Here is a 23,581-nt window from a genome sequence, read left to right on the forward strand (position 1 = left end):
CAAAAGTTGTGGGTCATTTAGATCACCCAAAGGAATATAGGGTTAATTGTTAACAGTGTAAGGCAGAAGATAATGGCTGCCAACAAGCATCAGACAAGGAAGGTTACAAGCAGAGTAATGTATGCAGATAATGGTGTGGTGCCTACAATACCTTGTCATCAATTACCTGTTCTTGGCAGCTTAGTCAATACAATTCTTGGCATGCTCATGTGCCAGAATGACAGTCACCAGTGGCATTGGCTTTATGGACTAGGTCTGAAAATGCCATTGTATTTAGATATATTTTAAGACAACTCTTTCTCACCTAGACAACATGACCCCAATTCTGAATTATGGCTGATGCATGAGCTATGCCCATGGCACAGGTGGGTGTGCATTTGGGGGAGGGGAGCGGGGAAGGTCACTATATGCCATCTTTGTGGGCCTCTGATTCAGGAGGTAACTAGGGACCAGCCTCATCCCTGGCATAATGCAGAGCAGTCTCAAAGCTGTTCTAACTGGAACCTGGCTTCCCATGGCCCCAAGGTTGTTCTGGAAGTCAGGAATTTTAGAAGTGTAGTCATGCCTGCCAGAACCCTGTCCAGCCATGTACTCTCCAACAGCTGCAAATTGGGTTGTGATATAAAGACAGCAGACTCATCTACACCACCCAAAGATTCTCCTTATGATAGGGGAATTCCCATTCAATTTTTTATTAATCATATTAATTACAGTAGTGCCTATGGACCAACCAAGAATGCGGTCGCATCGTGCTAGGCACAACCAGAGTTTGGGCATTCTCTGCCCCTAAGAGCTTACAATCTAAACAGAAAAGAAAGACACAGGGTGGGGGAAAGGGTAGAACGCACAACAGCGTGAACAATGTGCTGGCAGCAAACATGTTCATTCTGCAGATTTTTTTGGTAGGGTTAGTTAGGATGGTATGAGCTAATGAAGGGTGAGAGGCCATTAAAAGGGAAGGGAAGTGAGTGAGACAAGGCAAGGTTAAGAGGGTAAAAAGGGGCATGTATGGAGTGAAACTGAGGTGAAGAGACTGTGAGGGAGGAAGAGGGTTGGAGCAAACAGCCAGTCAGCACAGGGCAGAGAATGTTCTGTCAAAACGGTAGAAATTTCCAGAATGTCCAAAGGTTCCTGCTTTGTCTGCTCCTGCTCTTACCAGTTGGTTCCTCTCTGCAGTTTTTCCTCATAGCCATAGGGCAGGAGAGAGCAGTAGCAACCCCCAGAGTTTTGGTGCCCCAATAGCATGTGTAAAAAGAACAGGAGTACTTGTAGCACCTTAGAGCCTAACAAATTTATTTCAGCATAAGCTTTTGTGGGCTACAGCTCACTTCTTCGGATACATAGAATGGAACACACAGACGGGAGATATTTATACATACAGAGAACATGAAAAGGTGGAAGTATGCATACCAACTGGAAGAGTCCAATCAATTGAGATGAGCTATCGTCAGCAGGAGAAAAAAAAACTTTTGAAGTGATAATTGAGATGACCCATAGAAGGTGTGAGGAGAACTTAACATAGGGAAATAGATTCAATTAGTGTAATGACCCAACCATTCCCAGTCTCTGTTTAAACCTAAGTTAATTGTATCTAATCTGCATATTAATTCGAGTTCAGCAGTCTTTCCTTGGAGTCTGTTTTTGAAGATTTGTTGCAAAATTGCCACCTTCAAGTCTGTCACTGAGTGGTTAGAGTGGTTGAAGTGTTCTCCCACTGGTTTTTGAATGTTATGATTCCTGATGTCAGATTTGTGTCCATTTATTCTTTTGCGTAGAGACTGTCCGGTTTGGCCAATGTACATGGCAGAGGGGCATTGCTGGCACATGATGGCATATATCACGTTGGTAGATGTGCAGGTGAACGAGCCCCTGATGGCATGGGCTGATGTGCACTTCAGCCTTCCTGCCCTCCTTCTCTCCCCTTGTGCGCCTCTCTCCCTGGGCCGCTTCCCCTTCGGCCCCTTTGCACTGGCTAGGCCCTTCCCTCAGGGCCTGCAGGGTAGTGGGCTGGAGTTCCCTTCTACTCCCTCGAGCCTGCCCAGTACTGCACTGTCCCAGGTGCTGGTCTCCTCACTCAGGAGACAGACTTTCCCCTCTGAAGGTCTGGGAGAGACTCCCTGCTCCTCTCCTAGGCAGCCTTTATATAGGGCCTAGCCTAGCCCTGATTGGCTGGCTCTAATGTTGGCCCTGATTGGCTCTCAGTAAGCCCTTTCCTGATTGGCTGCCAGTCTGCGCAGCCTCTCTAGCCTACTCTAGCCCCCTCTCACATGGGGGTGGGGCAGCCGCCCTACCACAGTTACATAATAAAAGAAAAATAAACTCAAATTCCTGCAAATTGCAGACCTAATATGTTTCCCTAGTGGGGCTGAGAAGCACATCAACACCACTGTAATGTGTCTACTAATCCTAACAATGAATAGCCAAGAGTGTATGTACCTCTATATAATGAATGAGAATAAAGTCCCTGGAGATTCAATTGGAACTGAAACTGTTTAATGTTGAACTAAGATTGTACAGTGGTGAATGTCTCATTGATTTAAGCATTGAACAGGTGATGCAATAAAAAACCTGCATGTTAGCATCCCCTAATGGGGTAAGAAACAATAACGAACACTTATATGGCATGCTAAAATGAGGACTAGTATATACAGCTAACAGCAGCATACGGGCATTTTCTGTTGTTCTGGAACCTAAATCTACAGGAAAGATTAGACTCTTGATAGATTAAACAAAATTGATTGTTTAAACAAATATAATAAACTAGGGAAATGTGGTCTAGATGCAATTACTGTAAGGTGGGTGTTCAACTGGTTGAAAGACCATACTCAATAGTTCGCTATCAAAAATGGGAGCATGTATCTAGTGGGGTCCCACAGGGTTCTGCCCTGGGCCTTGTGCTATTCAATATTTCCATTAACAATTTTAATAATGGAGTGGAGAGTATGCTTGTAAAATTGGCAGATGACAGCAAGCTGGAAGGGGTTGCTAGCACTTTGGAAGACAGGATTAGAATTCACCATGACCTTGACAAATTGAAGAATTGGTCTGAAATCAACAAGATGAAATTCAGTAAAGACAAGTGCAAAGTACAACACTAAGCATGGAAAAATTAAATACACAAATGCAAAATGGAGAATAACTGGGGAATTGGTAATACTGCTGAAAAGGTTCTGGGGGTTAGAGTGGATCACAAAATGATGCAGTGATGAAAAAGACTAATATCGTTCTGGGGTGTATTAACAGGAGTGTTGTATATAAGACACAGAAGGTAATTGTCCTACTCTACTTGGCCCTGGTGTACTCATCTGGAGTACTGTGTCTAGTTTTGGGTGCCACACTTTAAGAAAGATGTGGACAAATTGGAGAGTTCAGAGGCGAGCAACAAAAATGATAAAAGGTTTAGAAAACCTGCCCTATGAAGAAAGGTTAAAAACACTGGGCATGTTTAGTCTTGAGAAAAGAAGTCTGAGCGGGGAACTTGATAACAGTTTTCAAATATGTTAAGGGCTGCTATAAAGAGTAAAGTGTTCAGTTGTCCTCCTTGTCCACAGAAGGTAGGAAAAGAAGTAATGAGTTTAATCTGCAGCAAGGTAGATTTAGGTTAGATATGAGAAAAAAACTTTCTAATTGTAAGGCTAGTTAACTACTGGAATAGGCTCCCAAGGGAGGTTGTGGAATCCTCATTATTGGAGGTTTTTAAGAACAGGTTGGACAAACTCCTGTCAGCGATGGTCTAGGTTTACTTGGCCCTGCTTAAACTCATAGGGCTTGACTTGTTGGCTTCTCGAGGTCCCATCCAAGCCTACATTTCTGTGATAAATATCTGCCTCTTAGGAAAGATTACTCTCTGGAGGTTTCAAACTAGGTGGAATTTTCATCACTTTTTATCTTTCTCAGTAGATGCTTGTAAACAGAGGTAAGATTTTGATGCTAAATTGAAAATGGCCCTAGTGTACCATAAGGAATAATACCATTCAGCTATTCCCTTCCACCTAATAAATTCCAGAGATAACAACGAGGAACTTAGTTGAAGTAAACTAGAAGGCTTTGTAACATTAGGACTAATAGTATTGTTGTTACCCATTTTTCAGAGCTTTCATCTTTTATTTGGTTTCAAAACATGACTTATCTGAATTAATATTTCAGAAACTGAAGCATGTGACAATAGGAGAAACTAGGGAAATGGCTGGAATACTGGTGTACGCTATCACTGATCAGGGATTTTCTGAAATCCTCCCTGTACTGTCCCAATCATCACTATGTTCGACCTGTTTTCTCTTCCTTTCTCTCCTCTTTCTCTTTTAAACCGACACTTTCAATTCTTGGATTTCAATGGAAGTTGTCTATTTTGGGAAAATTGTCCTTGTGCTTTACTGAGTTAGATGATATAGATGATGGTGGCTTTGGGGAAACAAGACTTCAGTTGTAGAGAGGTGCCAGAAGAGTGAAATTATGACACCAAAAATATCTCACATGCCAATATTGTCAGTTTGACAAAAAAGTGGTGAACATAACGTCATCCATCATTAAAGTATTATTTTCTCCCATTGTGGCTACTTTTTCAAGGAGAATTGGGTTATTCCCATTTTTTTCCAAAAAATCTTGAGGAAATTTGTATATATTAACAAATAATTAGCTTTTCTCTATTAACTGAACAAATAATTAAAATATTAGCCAAAGTATGTATTTTATCTTGAAATCCATGAAATTGTTCAATTTCTTTTATCTGAGTTGCTATAATCATGAGCTTCAAAACACTAGTGTCAGTCATGCAAAATAGGAAGATAGATACCTCAAAATACTGTTCTCTCTGTCTCTCTCACGTATCCTCTGCCAGACAAACAAAAATCCTCCATCTAATTGTGTTACAGTGCACAGCATGTCTGACATATTGCTCAGTATGTAGAGTAAAACTAATTTCATATTTGGTCAACAGACATGAGTCAATCAATAGGATAACTGCTAGTAATAATCATAGGGCTCATATTTTCCTTGATGCGATAGCTGATGGATTCCTTCACCAAGTAGTTGCTGAACCAACAAGAGGGGATGCATTTTAGATTTGGTTTTGGTGAGTAGTGAGGATCTCATAGAAGAAATGGTTGTAGGGAACAACCTTGGTTTGAGCGATCATGAGCTAATTCAGTTTAAGCTAAATGGAAGGATAAACAAAAATAGACCTGTGACTAGGGTTTTTAATTTCAAGAGGGCTAACTTTAAAAAATTAAGGAAATTAGTTAGGGAAGTGAATTGGAGTGAAGAAATTGTGGATCTAAAGGTGGAGGAGGCCTGAAAATACTTCAAGTCAAAGTTGCAGAACCTATCAGAAGCCTGCATCCCAAGAAAGGGGAAAAAATTCATAGGCAGTGGTTGTGGACCAAGCTGGATGAGCAAGCATCTCAGAGAGGTGATTAAGAAAAAGCAGAAAGCCTACAAGGAGTGGAAAATGGGAGTGATCAGCAAGGAGAGCTACCTTTCAGAAGTCAGAACATGTAGGGATAAAGTGAGAAAGGCCATCAGCGATGTAGAGTTAAACCTTGCAAAGGGAATTAAAACCAATAGTAAAAGGTTCTATAGCCATATAAATAAGAAGAAAACAAAGAAAGAAGTGGGACCACTAAACACGGAGGATGGAGGGGAGGTTAAGGATAATCTAGGCATGGTCCAATATCTGAACAAATACTTTGCCTCAGTCTTTAATGAGTCTAATGAGCAGCTTAGGGATAATGGTAGGATAACAAATGGGAATGAGGATATGAAGGTAGATATTACCACATCCGAGGTAGAAGCCAAACTCGGCCAGCTTAATGGGACTAAATCGGGGGGCCCAAATAATCTTCATCCAAGACTATTAAAGGAACTGGCACATGAAATTGCAAGCCCATTAGCAAGAATTTTTAATGAATCTGTAAACTCAGGGGTTGTACCGTATGACTGGAGAATTGTTAACATAGTTCCTATCTTTAAGAAAGGGGAAAAAAGTGCTCCAGGCAACTACAGGCCTGTTAGTTTGACATCTGTAGTATGCAAGGTCTTGGAAAAAAATTTGAAGGAGAAAGTAGTTAAGGACATTGAGATCAATGGTAATTGGGACAAAATACAACATGGTTTTACAAAAGGTAGATCATGCCAAACCAACCTGATATCCTTCTTTGAGAAGGTAACAGATTTTCTAGACAAAGGAAACACAGTGGATCTAATTTACCTCGATTTCAGTAAGGCATTTGATACAGTTCCACATGGGGAATTATTAGCTAAATTGGAAATGATGGGGATCTATATGAAAATTGAAAGGTGGATAAAGAACTGGTTAAAGGGGAGACTACAATGGGTCATACTGAAAGGTGAACTGTCAGGATGGAGGGAGGTTACTAGTGGAGTTCCTCACGGATCAGTTTTGGGATCAATCTTATTTAATCTTTTTATTACTGACCTTGGCACAAAAAGTGAGAATGTGCTAATAAAGTTTGTGGATGACACAAAGCTGGGAGGTATTGTCAATACAGAGAAGGACTGGAATTCATAGATTCATAGACTCTAGGACTGCAAGGGACCTCAAGAGGTCATTGAGTCCAGTCCCCTGCCCTCGTGACAGGACCAAATACTGTCTAGACCATCCCTGATAGACATTTATCTAACCTACTCTTAAATATCTCCAGAGATGGAGATTCCACAACCTCCCTAGGCAATTTATTCCAGTGTTTAACCACCCTGACAGTTAGGAACTTTTTCCTAATGTCCAACCTGAACCTCCCTTGCTGCAGTTTAAGCCCATTGCTTCTTGTTCTATCCTTAGAGGCTAAGATGAACAAGTTTTCTCCTCCTTATGACACCCTTTTAGATACCTGAAAACTGCTATCATGTCCCCTCTCAGTCTTCTCTTTTCAAAACTAAACAAACCCAATTCTTTCCGCCTTCCTTCATAGGTCATGTTCTCAAGACCTTTAATCATTCTTGTTGCTCTTCTCTAGACCCTCTCCAATTTCTCCACATCTTTCTTGATATCATACTGGAAGATCTGGATGACCTTGTAAACTGGAGTAATAGTAATAGGATGAAATTTAATAGTGAAAAATGCAAGGTCTTGCATTTAGGGATTAATAACAAGAATTTTTGTTATAAGTTGGAAGTAACAGAGGAGGAGAAGGACCTTGGAGTATTGGTTGATCACAGGATGACGATGAGCCGCCAGTGTGATATCGCCGTGAAAAAAGCTAATGTGGTCTTGGGATGCATCAGGAGACATATTTCCAGTAGAGAGAAGTAGGTGTTAGTACCGTTATACAAAGCACTGGTGAGACTTCATCTGGAATACTGTGTGCAGTTCTGGTCTCCCATGTTTAAGAAGGATGAATTCAAACTGGAACAGGTACAGAGAAGGGCTACTAGAATGATCTGAGGAATAGAAAACCTGTCTTATGAAAGGACACTCAAAGAGCTTGGCTTGTTTAGCCTAACCAAAAGAAGGCTGAGGGGAGATATGATTGCTCTCTATAAATATATCAGAGGGATAAATACCAGGGAGAGAGAGGAATTATTTAAGTTCAGTCAGTACCAATGTGGACACAAGAACAAATGGATATAAACTGGCCATCAGGAAGTTTAGACTTGAAATTAGACCAAGGTTTCTAACCATCAGAGGAGTGAAATTCTGGAACAGTCTTCCAAGGGGAGCCGTGTGGGCAAAAGACTTATCTGGCTTCAAAACTAAGCTTGATAAGTTTATGAAGGGGATGATATAATGGGATAGCCTAATTTTGGCAATTAATTGGTGTTTGACTATTAGCGGTAAATATGCCCAGTGGCCTGTGATGGGATGTTAGATGGGGTGGGATCTGAGTTACTACAGAGAATTCTTTCCTGGGTGTCTGGCTGGTGAGTCTTGCCCACATGCTCAGGGATTAGCTGATCAACATATTTGGGGTCGGGAAGGAATTCTCCTCCAGGGCAAATTGGCAGAGGCCCTGGGGCTTTTTTGTCTTCCTCTGCAGCATGGGGTACGGGTCACTTGCTGGAAGATTCTCTGCACCTTGAAGTCTTTAAACCATGATTTGAGGACTTCAATGGCTCAGACATAGGTTTGATACAGAAGTGGGTGGATGAGATTCTGTGGCCTGTGTTGCGCAGGAGGTCAGACTAGATGATCATAATGGTCCCTTCTGACCTTAAAGTTTATGATTCTATGAATAGCTACTAGGTTAACTCACATTTTTTCCAGAGTATTCATATGTCTTTGAAACTTCAAAAATTGCCCATCATTCAGGAATGTTAAATGTGCTTTTGACTAAAAGGAACAAGGTATTCTTCAATAAAAGAGGTATAAATTGCCATTCTGTGCATTAATATTGCAGATAGAGGCCTGTGAACTATTTAATACAAAACTGAAATATAGTTACCATCAGGTTTAAACATACAAAGCCAGTCAAATTGGGCTTAAAACATTTTTGGGCTATCTCGGCATGGTCACAAATTTTTCTGTGAGACTATTTTGTAGCATGGCTGTAGTTTAGTTTTGTAATAAAACTTGTGGAAGTTAGTCACATGGTAGGTCATCTGGGACCTCAGCGGTGCTGTGCTGATTTATGCAGCTGACGGTATGGAAGTAAAACTTGCTGAGGCCTACAAACCTTGAAGAGCTCTCAGTAGGGCACCCAGATCCCTTCAGTGTGGCTCTCAAGAAGAGGAAATGGATGTCAGTTCCCCTGTCACGGGGTGAGAAAAACGTATCTGAAGTCTCCACCTGAGCAACCAGTGAGAGGTGTTTGTGTGCACACTAAATGTTAAATTTTCACCTTGAAATAATCACACACACACATTGGCAGAGAAATAGAGGGGAGTTTGAAGATCAAAAGGAAAAAAAACCCTATGATTTGTTTTTTTTTTAAATCTCACATTTTTGGGGGCCAGTTGCATGATTTTTGAGGGTCTAACCCATGATTTTTAATCTCTTGAAGTTGGCAGTACTGGGAAATGAATCTGTCAAATGTTAGGAAACTTCACAGCAGATTGACAACTAGCCTGCTGACAATCAGTCTCTGAAGGTTGTCCTCCCAGAATGTTGGTTCTCAGCAATACCATCTGAATTGAATCCATTTGGTACTACCATTGGACAGCTCCCATATGTTGCTTCTGAAGAGACTAGCAGTATTGCCTGATATGGCTAGAAGGATACTGAGATTTGAGATTATATTCCATTAGTGCCAAGCCATGGATGCTTGATAAATATCCCTATCTGTTTTTTTGTAGAGATTTAATTTCGTGCTGAAAGTATCCTTAAAATGAATTCTGTTTCTCAGATCATCCGTTATTGAATCCTGGAAATTTCTTTATTTTAACTGGGATATAAAATAAATGTATTACCTGAATCATATTAGATCCCTGAAATAATGTGAACTCATTTGTTGTTTTCTTTCATTTTAAGGTCAAATTTTATAGTAAATTTCAGTTTGACATTACATTTCTTTACAACTTAAAACTTAGTTTATTCCCTTTAATGTAAGAATAACTCCAGCAAAATATGTGTTATGCATGTGTGTGCTACACAAAGATGTCAAAAGTGCTATAATTATATTGTATCAGGTGTAACTTAATGTTTTAATAGATAGTGTCTAGGACTGATCTGACAAGGCATTTTCATATTGTGAAATGAATGCTCAAAATAAGAAAACACACCACTTAGAAAGTTAATGAATCATTTCTATAAGACAAGTGCCTTCTAGACAGGGGCGGCTCTAGGTATTTTGCCGCCCCAAGCACGGCAGGCAGGCTGCCTTCGGCGGCTTGCCTGCGGGAGGTTCCCGCTCCGTGGATTCGGCGGCACGCCTGCGGGAGGTCCGCCAAAACTGTGGGACCAGCGGACCCTCTGCAAGCATGCCGCCGAAGGCAACCTGCCTGCCGCCCTCGCGGCGACCGGCAGAGCGCCCCCCATGACTTGCCGCCCCAGGCACGCCCTTGGCGTGCTGGTGCCTGGAGCCGCCCCTGCTTCTAGAACTGCAATAGGAGAATTTTATACAGAAGGGGTTCTATCATCTTCTGAAGTGCTCCAATGTTTTAGTGTTTGTTCCTTTACTTTGATTTCATAGATGAAAAAAAATCTGTATTCTTTGCTTTTTAACTATAGTTGAAAAAAGAAGGGCCAGATGTTAAAGATACCTAGCAAATTTTTAGGTTGAATCAGTGTGAATACTTCAATGTGTAATTCACTGCACTCCACTGAAGTTATCCAACCATTTTATAATCTTTCAAGTGTATAATCAAAGTCAATCACTTTTTCTGACAAGTCCTGATAAGGTAGGAATGGGCCTAAGCTTTCAATTATAATACAGATTATTTGTAGAATGTTCACTAACAGTGGTGATAAATTTAATTTCTTGGGTTGTCTTACTAATAGTCATTTTTATAAGGCAATACAGAATTACTTGCATTAAATCAATAATTTGACTGGAAGCACAACATACATATAGCTTATCCAAGCTTTCACACCCAGAAAAGATATTTGTTTATGATTTTATATGAGATAGTATCTGTTTCTGCCATGAATCATGACAAATGCTTTTTCTTTGGGGGGGGGGTGTGTGCAGCAGAAGCAATCAAGAAAGAAGGCAGGTTCACCAATTATTAAATTGATGGAAAGCTTCATCTTTGCACGTGATGGGTGCTTTCATCCATTGACTTCATTGAAATTAATATGACTCAAGTATGTCCAAAATATTCAGGCTTTAAATATAACTACTCATGCAGTAAACATACTTCTCACTGCTTTTTTTTAACTACACAATTGGTATGATGATTTGCTGTTAGTATGCAATATTAAGTGACATTCACCCCTGTATTGAAGGCTTAAGTGGTGCATAAGGCCTGTGCTGGCCCTCTTCACTGGAGGTGAATTTCGTTGGCCTAAGATATTACTCATCTTTTATTCTGTTGCATGGATCTAGTATACCTAATACAAAAAACTGTGATTACAAATTGAGTATCTTGCAAATTAATAAGAAGCTATTATACATTCATTGTAAATGCCTACCCCACTCCCTGCTTCCTGGACAGGATGAATCTTCCTCCTTTTTCTGCCCTTTCTTTCTTTTTGGAGTGCCTCTGATTGTGTAAGTTAACTTCCCTTTTACTTCTGATTGGTTTATTGAATTAATAAAGTTGTGTCCTTAATATAGCCACATACCTGGTTATTCCTGGCATTTCTAGGTCATTGTCCAAACTCTCCTAAAGCTTAATGGGTCCATTTACATAACATTAAACCCAAAGAAGCCTTGAACACCATAGCATGTCAATGATAAAGCTTCCTCCTCTTTTTAACAGTACACTCACAAATACATTCAACTAACTGTGAAAAGCCTGACTAGAACCTCCAAAAAAAAGGATGAAACTCAAAGCCAAGATACAAAATGAGACATACACACTACTTCCACAGAAAGGGGGAAGGGATAGCTCAGTGGTTTGAGCATTGGCCTGCTAAACCCAGGGTTGTGAGTTCAATTCTTAAGGGGGCCACTTAGGGATGTGGGGCAAAAAAAATTGGTCCTGCTAGTGAAGGCAGGGGGCTGGACTTGATGACCTTTCAAGGTCCCTTCCAGTTCTAGGAGATTGGTATATCTCCAATTATTACCTTTACCTTTAAAACCAGTAATCAATCAATGGGAGTTGCACAGATTTAATAGAGGGAGAATATTCTAGATACTAGATTATGACTGGTCCCTGCATTGGTGTGGAAGGAGTGTCAGAGAGTGTGCAAAAAGCTTTGCCCTCATCTCCGCTCCAGCATGGGATTTAGAACAATCACAGTCCTTGCACTTCCTGAATGCTATACCCATTCAAAGTCAATGCTGAACACAAGAGTTCACCTCCCTAATGGGATATGAGTGGGACCGAGGCCATGGCTCTACCTCCTCCCCTACGTATCAACCAGCATGTTATTTTTGTGAGAGGGAGCACATGATGCACTCTGCCAGTGTCTTTCAGGGGTCAGTCTACCTAACCTTCTAAGCCTGGTCCAGTGTGTTGCTGAGCATCTCCTGCATTGTTTTGAGTGCCTTGAACTCCCATTGAAGACAAAGACCCGGATCTCTGGGGCTGTGGTAATGATGACATTAGAGTGTCTTAAAATGTTATCTCTAAACCTGATGTGACCATCCCAACATAAGAGAATCATCTAGTGTCACAGTGCTAACAAAGTGGCTCCATAGCAACTCCCCTCCCTGCCACCTCTAGAGCTATTCACAGATGGAGTAATTTACAGCAGCCTGGCTCATTTGTTGTGCTGGGGGACTGGATTTGCATACCTTTGGCCCAGCATAAATGTGTTGTTCTGAGTTGTTCTGTATGGTCCTTGGACCTGTTGTGTCTGCATAATGTATGATGTCTCCAGGAGCACTTGCACCTCTACACACCTTATGGGCTTGGCTTTATAGCCACCATCCAGCTTTAAATACCACAAAAGCTGGTAACAGTGCAGAACTTTAGGCTGTATAGTTTGTCTGTGTCTGCAAAGTCCCCAGACTGGGAAACTGCATGCTGCAGTGCCTACTACAGTACAACAGGGTGCATCAGAGACATAGTTTTCAGCTTTAAAACTGAATTCTCTTTACTTTGCTCATTTAACTCACAGCTTTAATATAATTATATATGTATGTTCTAAAATGCAAGGGGCCTTCCTGTTTGTCCATTGTTTTTGGTGATTTAATTACCTATCTAGATTGAAGGTGTGACAGTTTTAGTTTAGTTTTGTTCTATAGCTAACAGCACACATCCCCATAAGGTAATAAGTAGATGTGAAGGCTACAGACTGGTCTTTGGATGTCTCCCAAAGGTAGCCTATATAATGATATATGTGTTGCAACCAGCAAATGCTACAGAGTATGGGATTCTAGCCAGAACAATTACTTTCCATTCCAATACAGATATATTTGCCCAGGCAGTTCTATTTAGGGCTGTTCCTCCTCAAAGAGCAAATTACTTATAAATATTTATGTGCTAGAGATAAAATATTTTTCTCCAAATTTATCTTAATTCTACTATCTCACCAAAGACACAAGACAGCAATTCTAGCAAGGAAAAGATACAATATGTTTTTTAATGTGTGACTTACTAAAATGAATCTATTACCTGAATCGTTCAAGGAAGCCTTTCAGTAGCTCGGAGTGAGGTGGTATGTTCACTTGGAATCACGGGGCTGAATAGCCTTATATCGACTTTTCAACTGATGGAATGGTTGCAAACTTCTCATCTGGGTCTGAAGCATGGTCACACTGAAGCCAGTGACAAAGGTCCTACAGGATTTGGCCCTTGTGCTCAAAGTCTCCCAATTGTGAACCATGTCACAGTGGACACAATCCTGCTGTCTTTATATAGGCAAATTCTCCTGTTCTAGTCACTGCGAGTTTTGTTTCTATCAAGACTCTAGTGTAAGATTCCATGAGAAAGTTACACAAAGATGTATGGCCTCTGCTATTCAGAGGGGGCCTGATTGTGTAAAGTGCTGAAGTCAATGGGACACACAGCATCTACCCATGTCAGGTGCAAGAAGAGATGAGGTGGTCACCTTCCTGGTTCCTTGGAATGCTTTTTTTGTCATTTCAAACATGGGCTGCCCATGGGCTGCCCAAAGTGAAAAATCTTCAAAAAGTTTTTCACAATGTATGTTGGTAAGTGACTAAATCTGCTTTGCACCACTGTAGGTGAATATTTCATAATGCATATGGTGAATTCCTTCCTTACCAATTCCTCCCTTGGACAAAGGACAAACATTGCAATGACTAAACATTGGTGTATACAGACACTACTTATTTAAGTAGATTTCAGTGACTGCAAAGAGGTATTTGTTAAGTATGCATAGTTAGCTAGGAAGCAAAAAGAACTTGTTATTGATGTAAGTTGCCCTCAACATTTGTCATTGCTGTTGATTAGGAAAATGTAAATTAGACTTTGTAGAAACAACATACTGATGCTCTGAAAATGTTCTTATTAAATAGGACACAAACAAGAAGAGATGCCTTGAGTAGTCAAACAATAGAATCATTAAAAAAGATGGAAAATATTTATTAGGGCATCTAGCCAATGTATCGGCCAATTCAGGTGTTTTCCAGACTTAATTCTCCAGTGCTTAATGCAGTCCAGTTTTAAATGACTTGGTGATATTTACTGGGAAGACCAGTAGACTCACTAAATTGACTGCAGCATCGATCCTCTGGTAAGTGTAGACAAGCTCTTAGATCTGCTTTAGAACTTAATCTTTTCATTGTGTCATGACTCAGTGACTGGGGTATTGGGAATTAGATCATTTCCCACCTACCTGACTTGAGGTTAGGAGTGGGGTGATACACTGACATTGAACAATTAAATGTGTTTATTGCTAGGCACTGACTCCATAGAGAAGTGTCACAGCACAGTGATGAACAGAGGTTTAGCAGCCAAATGCCCATGTTTTTTCTGCCCTTCAGTGTTGTTAGCCTTCCGCTGTTTTGTCCTTTATAGCATAAAAATGATAAACAATAAAAGCACAGCAGCTGCACTTTTACTCAGCAAACGAGTAAAAATAAATAATTAAAACTCAACTATCTACAAGCAAGCAAATCAAATTCTGCTATGGTAAAACTTTAAATATTCACTGAATAATTCTGAATTCACTTTGGACATATTGGACTATAAAGTCATGTCTTCAGTTATATCTCTTGGTAGTGCTCATTCTAAAGTTTCAGCACTGATGTCAAATATTGAATCCTTTGATTTTTAATTGAAAATGTTCATCTTGAGAGATTGTAAGACTCCTTGCTTGAAGATAAATTTCAGTACTTTATGTCTTTGAAGTATGTATTTTATAGCAATAATAGATGCTGTACTCTGTAATGTCGTCAGTACCCTGTCCATTTCTTCTGAAATGCTTTCCCAGAACGATACAGGGGGGTTGACGTTTCTACATTACTTTAAATGCTCAATAGAATGTTCAAATGCCTTTTGGTTTCCATACTGTGAAATTCATGATGCAGCACATAGTCCTTCAGAGTTGGTAGTAAACCTGTTAATAAGTGTCAAATGAAAACTGGATATGAGAAAGGGTACTGGTTACTTTGCTGTTATCATCACTAGAAGCAATTCTATCATGTAATTTTTTATAAAAAAAGTGTATTTAATGCTGGTGAAAGCCACTTTGAAGAGTGATGTCTCCTCTCCACAGAGAAGCCAAAACAGTGGAAGAATCAGCACAATTCCCAGGAAATGTCCATCAGTGAATATCCTCATCTACTGCCCTGCAAGAGGTTAGTTCACCTGGCCTATTCAGTCCTTGTCCTCATGCCTGAGATTGCCAACAGGGATGCCAGTTATTGTAAAGAGACGGCTGTTTTGTTATATGGACACCTGTCTACTAAGAACAGGACTTAGACCTCCAACTGCTACCAGCTGGACACTGATTTCAGCCACTTCTGACGTACAGCCTGATTTGCATTTGTTAGCACAGAGAGATGTTAAATTGCACAGGCTATTGTAGCCTTCTTTGGTGTATCCCAATTGAAATACACCCAGAAGGAGAGGAGCCTGCAGTAGATTGAGAAGCCATTTTTCTCCTTCTCGTTTTTTTATGATACTGAAAGTTCAGGGATGTTGTGTGAGACTGTTCTTGAGGGATATACATCTTAGACTGGAAACAAATTGCTACGAATCTTCAGAAAAAGACTGTTCTGTGGACATTTTCAGGATAGTGTTTTAGAGTAGAGACGTTCAGATAAATTTTGAATAGTGTATGAACTTTTTGGATTTTTTTATGATTTCTGAACCTTCTGAGATTCACTCATCCTTAAAGACAGGCACCAGGCATCTCTAGCACCAGGATTCGGGGGGGCGGCATTTTGTGCGCTCCCCACGGGGCGCACAGGAGCTTCCGGTTCCGCTCCTGTTGCGTCGCCGAAGAAGGACCTTCTCCCGACGTGCCGCGGAAAACAGCGGCAGGCAATTGAGCAGCACAATGACTGCCGCTGTCGCCTGCGGCATTTTGGCGGAGGGTCCTTTTTTGGCGGCGCGATGGGAGTGGAACTGGAAGCTCCCACGTGCCCCGTGGGGAACGCACAAAATGCTGCTCCCCGAATTCTGCCTAGGGCGCCAGAAACTCTGGCGCCGCTCCTGCTTAAAGATGAGCTGGAGTTTCTTGGCTCTAGGGTTCTGAGCCTCAGTATTCAGTGAGATTTTGCAGGCAGATAGTTGAAGACCTTCTAAATCATTGGCAGTGTGTTTGTGTGTGTATAAAGTTTCAGTTCTGAAAAAAAAGTTAATTTCTCTCACCTTGTTTTAACATCTTTCATTATCACTGTCAACATGTCTAAGACTTCAAGACTCAGAATAGAGAAAGAGTTTACTTGAAGTAAACATCAGATGTGATGAAGAATTGTATTGGAGAAACTTTGATTATGTTCATTTAACAATACCATATTTCTTCACACATGAAAGGACCAAAGTCACATGGACAGTATCTATGCCAAAATAAGATAAAACTGGGTGAAAACCTAAGCCTAATACTGATTATTATCTCTTCATCTATACTTCTGCTTGCTTGGAACTAAATGTAAACAAGTGGCATTACATATTAGTACTGAAAATCCATTTTTGTGGATAAGTACAATTCCCATCATTTTATAAAACAGACATGTTTTAGATTTTTTTTCAAATATATTGAATAACTTCTGTAGACAGCCCTCTTTGAAAAAAAATATGTGTTCATGAATAGTCTCATGAGTGCATACTGTGTGCCTGATTCTGATTAGACAGCAATACTCGTGTGAGAGAAGAATCAGGTGTGTTTCCTCAAGTGATTGCAAAGATTCATGATAGATATGGATGCATGTATGTTGGGAAGGTTTGGCCAGCTATAGATATGCATATGGATACCAGTGTTTTGGAAAAAATGTAAAGTCTGATGATTTTCATTGAGATTCCAATCCAGAGTAGGGCCATGAGTTCTCAGATCAGAAGAGCTGCCATATATTCGTATTTGAAATTATCCTCTAGCTTCCAAGAACTTTTCTTCCACTGCCACCCTCTGTTAGCTAAGTGTAATTCCTCTTTTTTTGCTTTTGCTATTGTGACAGGGTCAGGCCAGTTGGCTACTGGAGAGTGTTCAAAGGCAGATATGTTAGTCCCAAATTAAGTAGATCCCTTTTCCCTGGGTAAGGTAACAGGGGCAGTTCCAGAACAAGCAGGAACTTGCTGGAACCAATTAAGGCAGACAGGCTAATTAGGACACCTGGAGCCAATTAAGAAGAAACTGCTAGAATCAATTAGGACAGGCTGGCTAATCAGGGCACCTGAGTTAAAAAGGACCTCACTTCAGTTTGTAGCATGCATGCGAGGAGCTGGGAGCAAGAGGCACTAGGAGCTGAGAATGAGAACGCATACTGGTGGGGGACTGAGGAGTACAAGCATTATCAGACACCAGGAGAAAGGTCCTGTGGTGAGGCTAAAGAAGGTGTTGGGAGGAGGCCATGGGGAACTAGCCCAGGGAGTTGTAGCTGTTGTGCAGCTGTACCAGGAGGCACTCTAGACAGCTGCAGTCCACAGGGCCCTGGGCTGGAACCCGGAGTAGAGGGCGGGCCTGGGTTCCCCCCAAACCTCCCAACTCCTGATCAAACACAGGAAGAATTTACCTGGACTGTGGCTTCTACCAGAAGGGAAGGTCTCTGAGCTGTTTCCCAACCCACATGGTGAATGTCACACTATATTAAAAAGGTTTGCAGAAATAAAATGTAACTACTATTAACCAAACCTCCCAAGCTGTTTAATTTATATATATAAATATCAGGGCCGTCTGGGGGTGGGGGGAAATGAGGCAATTTGCCCCAGGCCCTGCAGGGGCCCCGCGAACCCTGGCCCGGCAGTGGTCCAGGTTTTCAGCCAGCATTTCGGCGTTGGGGGGCCCTTCAGTGCTGCCGAAGACGCAGAGTGACTGAAGGGCCCCCCGCTACCGAAATGCCGCCAAAGACCCAGACCGCCGCCGGGTGGGTACAAGCACCGCAGCTCCCCTGCTTTGCCTCAGGCCCCCTGAATCCTCTGGGCAGCCCTGATAAATATAATGCAAAGAGAAAAATTAACCACTTAGTGTACCTAGGCCACAATTCAGGAAAGCACTTAAGCATGTGCTGAAGTCCCATTGACATGCTTAAAGTTAAGGATAAATTTATTATTATTATTATTGTGGTAGCCCTCAGTCATAGATCAGAACCCAGTTGTGCTATGTACTGTACAAACACATAACAAAAATACATCTCTTTTCCCCAAAGGAGCTTACAATCTAAGTAAAGGCCAAGACACAACAGATGGAGTCAAGAAACAGACAAGAGGGAATACAAGGAAACATGAGACTAAAAACAAATCCCGTTGTTTATATTAAAACACCGATTAGTGTCTCTCCTTCCCTTGTATTTCATCTGAAGAGTGTTGTAGACAGTTGTATTCTTCACCTCACTTGGATATTAAATTTGATCGGTACCTGAAAAGCCAGTTTTCCAATGGAGCCTACTAACTTGCATTTCCTGGAAGTCCGATAGTAATCATGAATTCAACTGCAGATTCCTCTGAATTTCTTCAACTGAGGAAAGTCTGAATTTATAATGAGAGAGGTAGAGGAAAAAATACATAGTTTATAGGTTTACCAAAATCTGCATGAGGCAGCATTATTTATCATGTCCTGCTTAGAAATCACATTTCTCCACTAATTCAGTAATATTTGGTCAAAGTCCAAATGCACATCTATTGTACAGGGACAACAAGGTATCTCATTAAAACTTTAGCACTGTTACTGAACTTGGAGCCTTCATTTGTCATGCATGCATACAGAAATTATGCATTCTAGCTAGACAGTATAAGACAGATGATGTATGATTTCTAATGAAAGACGTTATCTGCAATGTACTAATAGAATTAATCCTACTGTAGGTGTTCATTTGAGTTGTTAACCAGCTGGAAAAAATTACAGGCCTCATATGTACGGATTAAAAGTGTTCAGCAGTGCAATTTTTGTTTGAAACTTTCTTTGTCATTATAAAGTACATCTGTCATGAATAGTTAGTAAAGGGTTAAAACATAGTACCTGGTGGACACCTGACCTGAGGACCAATCAGGGAAGAGAATTTGAAACTCCTAGGAGGGAACTTTTCCCTCTGTTTGGGGGGGGTCTTTGTCTTTAGCCGTCTGGAGTTACAAGGGTCCAGATGTTTTAATCAAGTCTACAAGTTTCCACCTTTCTGAACTAATTTCTTCTAGTCAAGATAGTGAGTATTAGAAAGATACGTTGTGTCCTCACCTAATAATCCTATGCTTGCAATTCTGTGTGTTTGTTATTGATTATTCTTATTCTGCTGTTTTGTGTACTGAGAAAGAGAGAGGATTCTCTCCAAAACTTAGCAAGGTTATACCCTATGAGTGTCCAGCTTGGGCTCATAGAGATTCTGTATTTTCTTGTTTTCCTTTTAATAAATTCTTTCTATAAAGACTTGATTAAATCCCTTCTACTGTGGATAGGGGGGGGCGAAGACACTCTCTCGGTGGTGAGACAGGCTTATCTCCGGGCAGAGAAGGGAGGGGGGAGATAGTTCCTCCTGGGTTTGATTCAAACAGTTGAATCAGGTATCTCTTTCCAGTGGCTAGGAGAGAGAGAGGGGGGGAGGTTTCCCTCCGATGAGTGGATCTGTATTTCCCCAGGGAACGTCTCTGGAAAGGGGAGTGGGAGGGGGAATATAGGGGTGTCTCGGCCCACGTAATCGACCGAGTGGTGGCAGCCTGAAGGAGACCTACCCTAGGATTTTGGGGTGGGGGGAAGACATGCGGGTCCTCACTTTGAAACCGCCCAGTTTCAAGTGAGGGTAGACACCTGACAACATCAATTGTCTTAAATGCTCTTAAATGTTTTATCTTCCACTTGTCTTTACAAGTTCAAGACTTGTTATGGGAAAGCTTAGTACTAGATCTGACCTTGCTGAGATTATAATCATTCCTATCATTGTTTTGGATTTCTGTACATTCATCCCTTTGTCTCTCTAAGGAGGAATGGGCAAGACTTCCTTTAGGGCAGTGGTCACCAACCCGTAGATTGTGATCGACTGGTCGATCCTGGAGACTCTCCCAGTCGATCGCGATCTCTGTCCACTAAAAGTCCAGCGGCACAGTGGGGCTGCTGCTAAGGCAGGTTCCCTGTCTGTCCTGGCCCCACACTGCTCCCAGAAGCGGCCAGCATGCCCCCGCAGCCTGGGGTGTGTGTGTCGGGGTCTCAGCACGCTGTTCCTGCCTGCAAACACTACTTCCGCATCTCCCGTTGGCTGGGAATGGGGAACTGCGGCCAATGGAAGCTGCAGGGGCAGTGCCTGTAGAGTGGCAGCACGTGGAGCCAAGTGCCCCCTCAGGCTTCAGGGGCATGATGGCCCCTTCTGGAGCATCATGGGGCTGGGGCAGGCAGGTAGCCTGCCTTAGCCCCGCTGCACCACTGCCTGGGAGCTGCCCAAGATAAGTGCCGCCCAGTGGGAGACCGCACCCCAAACCCCAGCCCAGAGCCCGCACCCCCTGGCAACCCTCAACCTCTTGCCCCAGCCCAGTGAAAGTGAGTGAGGGTGGGGGAGAGTGAGTGACAGAGGGAGGGGAGATGGAGGGAGTGGGTGGGGCTTTGGGGAAGGGGCGGGGCCTCAGGGAAGGGGTGAGGTAGATCTTGAGTTGCACTTAAATTCAAAAAGTGATCTTGTGCATAAAAAGTTTGGAGACCACTGCTTTAGAGTTTGGTAGTGCCAGTCCCAAATTGAGCACAGGGATGTCTCTCTAATATGGTAGGAGCTATTCCTTCGCCCACTGCAATAGTACAGTGCCCCTAATATTACCTCACAGTGGATCAGTACAGAATGAAAGGAAAGAGTCATATACAGATTCACCAGCTCTTCAGGGTCCTATGTTTTCCTGGGATGTCTTCCATCCAAGTTCAGACTACATTTAACCCTACTTAGTTTATGTGATGGTATAGCTACAAGTTCACAGTTCAAGATTAGTAGGCATCTTATTCAACATCTATATCAGGGGTCGGCAACCTTTCAGAAGTAGGGTGACCAGATGTCCCGATTTTATAGGAACAGTCCCAATTTTTGGATGTTTTTCTTATGTAGGCTCCTATACCTCCTATTACCCCCCACTCCCTGTCCCAATTTTTCACAGTTGCTCTCTGGTCACCCTATTCAGAAGTGATGTGCTGAGTCTTCATTTATTCACTCTAATTTAAGTTTTTGCGTACTAGTAATACATTTTAATGTTTTTAGATGGTCTCTTTCTATAAGTCTGTAATATATAACTAAATTATTGTTGTATGTAAAGTAAATAAGATTTTTAAAATGTTTAGGAAGCTTCATTTAAAATTAAGTTAAAATGCAGAACCCCCCAGACTGGTGGCCAGGACCCGGGCAGTGTGAGTGCCACTGAAAATCAGCTTGCATGCTGCCTTTGGCACATGTGCCATAGGTTGCCTACCCCTGATCTATATGAAAGTTTTGGGAGAACTGATGAAACAACGGGACAAAGTGCCGACAGTACATGCACTCTACACATCATTTATCTCAAACATAAACAGCACCAAAAGCAGCTTTTTCAATACCCAGGCAAAATCAGTATATGCATGAAAGACTATAGGGTAAAGACTGGGGTGTTGCTGGTAGGAAGAGGAAAATGCTTAGAACAGTTTGCTTTCAAACTCTTTAACATCCTCTCCTGTCAAAGGGCATCTGTTCTCAGTAGACCTGGTTGAAACTTGGAATTCCTGTTTTGCAGGAAATTTCAACATTTCAGAATTAGATTTTATTCTGAATTGAATACAAATATTTTTGAAATTTCCTGTGAAATGGAAATTTAAAAAAATCTGTTTTGAAAATTGCTTCAGAAAAAAATTAGTTTTGTTTCAAAAGGAAATTTTTGTTTAGAATTTTTTTCATTTTGCATTATTATTTTTACATTACTTTATGACAATAGTATGTAATCACATGTAATATCATATCACATCGTGTATAATATGATGGGCTTTGTCATTTTATGATATAATAGTTAAATTTTATGAAAACAATGAATACTACAGGTATTCTGAGGATGCTTTTCATTGCAGTTTTAAAAACATCATGTTATAGGTTATTTTAAATCATTTTTATGACTTCACTGATGAACTTTTAAAAATAGACCCCCAAGGAGTACATTAAGAAACATAAAAGACTTATAAATGTAATTTGATATGTATGTCAAAAGTTGACAGTCTTTCTCCAGCATGTCTTTTTAAAGCTTTATTTGACACAGTTATTTTTTATATAGCATCTGACACATTCAGTCTTCTTTCTATAGCTTCTTTTATATCTCTGAAATCATTTTAGTCTTTTTTTAAACTACATGTAAAATATTTTATCAATTCATTATAATGTCTCTTCCTAGCCACATGAAATTAATGTTACCTTATTTGAATATTCTAAACAGCTATGTGCAATAATCATCTATTTATGGTTGTCTTGACTTTTATTTTTGTCTCGGGGTGTCTCTTATGGCTGGTTGGAAACCAGAATTTCTGCTCTATGGGAAATTCCAACAATTTGAAATTTGTTTTGTTCTGAATTGGAATTAATAGATGGAATTGGGGACTACACAGCAACTTCGTGCACAGCGGAATAGTGTGCTATAGATTTATAACCTAACTTGTCATGTACTAATTCTCTGTGTAGACAAGCCCTTAAATATTAGCAGAATTTTGGCATAATGCAGGCCCAAATCTTTTGATCAATGCCATATTCTTATTAAAATAACTCAGTTACTCTAAGTAAGAACTCAGTAAGGACCTCAAGATTGGGCCCATAAAGAATAACTATACTGTGCTAACAAATATTCCAAGCAAACATAGCAATAGGTAGTACCATCAATCTCAACAATAGCCATAAATCAAAATTGATTACCTTCAGTCCCTGATAGGCATGAAATACAAAATTATGTTATTGTAAATAATAAGGGTCTGTGTATTCAATCCATGCACACAATTCCTGCTGCCATCAAGGACTTTACTGAATATGGTCTTTAGGGGATAAGAGAAATAGATATGAAAAATAACTGGTTTGGGACTAAGAGTTTGAACAGTTTATGCTAAGAGTTTGAAAAATGTAACATTTAGCACAAATCTATACTTGGTGGTGGACTAGGAATAGAAATAGAAGTAGGAGCAAAGCAATAAAGGGATTACATTTAGTGTAGAGAAAAGAAAGAGAAAGTTAACTCTGCTACAACTCAACAAAAGAATGATTATTGTGACTTACATTTATAGACTGGCTTTCAAACCTAAGGATTCCAAAGTATTTTATAAACAGACTCACACGCTATTTATATAGTAAGAATTGCTTCACACCCCTTTGTGGTGATATCTAACAACTGCTTATAATAACACTACATAAGAGTTGATGATAAGAAGTAAAAAGTACTTGACTCAATGGCAACCATAGAGGTAATCTTAGGTAAGCAGAATATAATTACTTGTTAGGTTTCAGAGTGGTAGCCATGTTAGTGTGTATCAGCAAAAAGAACGAGGAGTACTTGT

At 40.8% G+C, this 23,581-nt stretch overlaps 1 long non-coding RNA gene across 3 annotated transcripts in view; it reads left to right on the forward strand.

The window, feature by feature from the left end:
- Window positions 1–23,581, forward strand: part of LOC123344392 — a 120,516-nt gene that overhangs the window by 42,343 nt on the left and 54,592 nt on the right. For all 3 annotated transcript variants that reach the window (XR_006572538.1, XR_006572540.1, XR_006572539.1), the window contains one exon: window positions 15,185–15,266. This is a non-coding gene — a long non-coding RNA (uncharacterized LOC123344392). The remainder of the gene's footprint in view (window positions 1–15,184; window positions 15,267–23,581) is intronic.

The sequence above is a fragment of the Mauremys mutica genome, chromosome 11, assembly GCF_020497125.1.
Source record: "Mauremys mutica isolate MM-2020 ecotype Southern chromosome 11, ASM2049712v1, whole genome shotgun sequence".
NCBI lineage: Eukaryota > Metazoa > Chordata > Testudines > Geoemydidae > Mauremys > Mauremys mutica.